General features: G+C 34.2%; 1 pseudogene; it reads left to right on the top strand.

The window, feature by feature from the left end:
* The first annotated feature begins 3,720 nt into the window (after positions 1-3,720).
* Positions 3,721-3,839, top strand: LOC118990116 (uncharacterized; annotated as a pseudogene).
* The last annotated feature ends 675 nt before the right edge of the window (positions 3,840-4,514 follow it).

Genomic DNA, 4,514 nt, shown 5'->3' with positions numbered 1-4,514 from the left:
GGCATTGAGAATGAATCTATACTGGAGTAAAGAAATAAAATAAAATGGTATTAAATCATATAAGAAAAGAAAAGTTTCAGAAATAGTACATAAGAAGTTTAATATAAAATGGTATACATACGAGGTCTGTCCAGAAAGTATCCAGCCATGTGCTATGAAAAAATAGAGACATTTATTGAATAAGATATAAGATACAAGAAACATGGTGCATAAGACAATGAGGCCTCAGTCTCCTTCAAAGTAGGTACCTTGGGCCTCACACAGTCCTCCCACCTGCCATCAACATCCCAGTCATATTTTCCTGAATCTCATCAATGGTCTGATATCTCTGATGGTTTGAGATAGTATGTCCTTTCCATTCTTGCTTCCTTTGATTTTGTGATACCTTGAAGAGATGTCTCTCATGTATTTCCAGCTTTCACAGTTTTTCTCAGCAGGATTTTGGGCTGTTTGACTGTTATAAGAAGCAAATGTTTTCCTTGAGTATATTTTTGAAATAAGTTTTATTTAATAGCTGTTTTTATTTCTTCATTTCAATCCATTTCAGTTTTATATCAACACCATAAGCAATATTAATTTAATTTCTATTTTTATTAACTGTAAACTAATTTGTAGTTGTTAAAAATAATATACACTTTGTAGATACCCTACACCCAAATTCCTCTATAGTACAGTATCCCAACCAGGATATTAACATTTATACAGTCAAAACAAACAACATTCAATCACCACAGGGATCCCTAGTGTTTACCTTTTATAGGTAAGCACCCTTTGCCTCTTGACCCATCCCTGAATTTTTGAAACTACTAATCTGTTCTTCATTTGTATAATTTTTTTCATTAATGAATATTTTAGAAGTAAATCATTCTTTATTGACCTTTGGGATTGGCTTTTTTCAGTTAAAATCATTTTCTGGAGAGTCATTAAGGTTGTTGAGTGTGTAAATAGTTTTTTTTTCTTGTTTTTAACAAACTAAGGAAAGGTTCCCTGAAAGTATAGTTTTAGGGGGTTTTTTGTTTGTTTTTATTGCTGAGGAGAATTCCATGGTATGGAGGTAGAACATTTTGTTTAATCATTTACACTTTTAAAGACATCTGGATGTTTCCAATTTTTGGCTTTTACAGAAAAGGCTGTGATAAACATTTCAGTACATGTTTCCATGTGAATGTGAGTCTTCATTTCTCTGGGATAAAAATACCAAAGTACAATTTCCATGTCATATGCTATTTGCATGTTCAGTTTTTATAGAGACTGCCTAACATTTTCAGAGTGGCTGCATTTTACAACAAGTAATGTATGAGTTTGTCTGCATCCTTTTTACAGTGTGACTATTTTTTTATTTTATACATTCTAATAGGTGTGTAGTGATATAGTTCATTGTGATTTTAATTTGCATTTCCCTAATGTCTATGCTGTTAAATGCTTTTCATGTGATTATTTGTTGTAAGTTTATATTCTTTGATGGAATCTCTCTTCAGTTCTTTTGACCATTTTCCAGTTATATTTTTAATTTTTTTTTGTTATGAGAGCTTTTATATGTTATAGATCACAGGCGGCAAACACAAGGCCCATGGTCCAAATCCGGCCCTCCACTTTGTTTCTACCCAGCAGCAGTGCTGAGCTCCTTGCCCCTAGTTAAGGAGTAATTACATTTATACAGTCCTGAAATTACATCTGGCCCTTTAAAGGCAACTGTGAGGCTGATGTGGCCCCAGGTGAAAATGGGTTTGACACCACTGTTACAGATACTCATCCTCTGTCAATTTATATGACTTATAAGTAATTTCTCCCAGAACTGGACAGCTACATGCAAAAAAACGAAACTTGAGCACCAACTTACACCATACACCAAAATAAATTCAAGGTGGATAAAAGACTTAAATATAAGCCGGGAAACCATTAAAGCCCTAGAGAAGAACATTGGCAAGAAAATCTCAGATATTCCACGCAGCAACATTTTTACTGATACGTCCCCTAGAGCAAGGGATATAAAGGAAAGAATAAACAGATGGGATCTCATCAAAATTAAAAGCTTCTGCATGGCTAAGGAAAACAGTATCGAGATACAAAGAGAAGCAACAGCTTGGGAAAACATATTTGCCAATGATACCTCAGACAAGGGTTTAATCTCCAAAATATACAAAGAACTCACTCGACTCCACTCAAAGAAGACGAGCAACCCAATTAAAAAATGGGCAAAGGACTTGAACAGACATTTCTCCAAGGAGGACATACAGAGGATCCAGAGACACATGAAAAGATGCTCAGTATCACTAGCTATCAGAGAGATGCAAATTAAAACCACAATGAGATCCCACTTTACACCAGTCAGAATGGCTATCATAAGCAAAGAAACAAGCAACAAGTGCTGGAGAGGTTGTGGGGAAAAGGGAACCCTAGTTCACTGTTGGTGGGATTGCAGACTGGTACAACCACTATGGAAAACAGTATGAAATTTCTAAGAAAACTAAAAATGAACGTGTCTTTAGACCCAGCAATTCCACTCTTAGGAGTATATCCTAAGAACCCTGAAACACCAATCCAAAAGAACCTATGCACCCCGATGTTCATAGCAGCACAATTTACAATAGCCAAGTGCTGGAAGCAACCTAGATGCCCATCAGTAAATGACTGGATCAAAAAACTATGGTATATTTACACAATGGAATTCTATGCTGCAGAAAGGAAGAAGGAGCTCCTACCCTTTGCAAAAAACAGCATGGATGGAACTGGAAAGCATTATGCTGAGCGAAATAAGCCAGGCAGTGAAAGACAAATACCATATGATGTCACCTTTAACAGGAATCTAAACAACAAAACAAACAAGCAAGCAAAATATGACCAAAGACACTGAAATACAGAACAGGCTGACAGGGACCAGAGGGGAGAGGGGAGAGAATCACAGGGGAAAAGGGGAAGGATTCACAGGAATGAGTATAAAGGACACATGTGCAGTAACTAAGGGTGGGGGGTGGAAATGGGAGCGAGGTGGGGAGCACTGGGGGGCAGGGCTGGGAATATAAGACAGAAAACTGTACTTGAACAAGAATTAAATTAAAAAAATAAAGTATTTGCCTAGAATGAAAAAAAGGGGGGTATTGTTTGGCTTACAAATTTTTAAAGATGTTCCTGTTTTTTTCTATTAATTATTTCTTATTTGATTCCACTCTGGTCAAAAAAATACTCCTAGGATTTCAATCATTTTAAATTTATTGAGCTTTCTTTTATGCCCCAGAATATGATCTATCTTGGCATATGTTCTATGGGCACTTAAAATCATTTGTATTTTGCTCTTGTTGGGTGCAGGGTTCTCTTGTTTAATGGTGTTGGTTTATTCAATCTCCTTGCTGAATCTGTGTGATTATTTTAGCAGGTATTGAGAGAAGGGCCTTGAAATTTCCAGATTAATTGTAGAGTCATCTTTTTTTCTTTTTTGTTGTATTAGTTTTTGCTTCTTATCTTTTGTAATTCTATTTATTGTGTACAATATACATTTAGGAGTACCGTACCGTATCTTCTTGGCGAACTAAACATTTGTTATTATATGATGTCCTTTTCTGTGTTGTAATTTTCTTTGCTCCGAACTCTGTTTTATCTGATATTCATATTGCTTTTTCTTTCTTTTTTATAAATGAGGTGTAATTGATATACAATATTATATTAGTTTTAAGTTACATATAAGGTTCAGGTTGTATAATATGTCAGCTTTTATAATATTATAAGACTATACTTTCAGGGATCATTTCTATAGTTTGTTATTATAACATTATATTAGTTTGAATGTAATGATTCAATACTTGTATACACTGTGGTGAAATGATCACCACAATATGTCTAGTTAGCATCCATTGGCATGATTTCTTGCTTTGTTTTGATTATTCTTGGCATAATGTGTCTTTTCCCATCCTTTGCTTTAAGTCTGACTATACCATATTCAAAGTGATTTTGCTGTAAGCACAAAATAATTAGGCTTTTAAAAATATACTCAGCCACTATCTATCTTTTAATATATATATATATATATATATAATTTTCATTTAATGTTATAATTTATATATTAGGACTTAAGTGTGCCATATATATTTTTTCAGCTTGTTCTCCCTATTTTAATTTTTCTGGTTCAATTTGTCTGCCTTCCTATTGGTACTTGAACACTATTTTAGGGGAAAAGGGGAGGGACTTACATGAATAAGTATAAAGGACACATGGACAATAATTAAGGTGGGGGGGCGGAAATGGGAGGGAGGTGGGGAGGCAGGGCAAGGAATATAAAACAGAAAACTATACTTGAATAAGAATTAAATTTAAAAAAACAATATTTTGGAATTCAAATTTTATTTATCTATACTTCATGTGAGTGTTTCTTTTGTTATTCTTCTTTTTACTGATTATTCTGGACATTTTCTATATCTGCTATTGATCTATCATTATGTAAATCTACTGTTGTCATCATTTTACCACTTCAAGTGAAGTGTGGAAATCTTACGTACTATAATATTCCTTTCACTCTCCTC

The sequence above is a fragment of the Sturnira hondurensis genome, unplaced genomic scaffold (genome assembly GCF_014824575.4).
Source record: "Sturnira hondurensis isolate 20B ecotype Veracruz unplaced genomic scaffold, ASM1482457v3 Scaffold0000856, whole genome shotgun sequence".
NCBI lineage: Eukaryota > Metazoa > Chordata > Mammalia > Chiroptera > Phyllostomidae > Sturnira > Sturnira hondurensis.
This window is presented reverse-complemented; position numbering and strand designations above follow the sequence as displayed.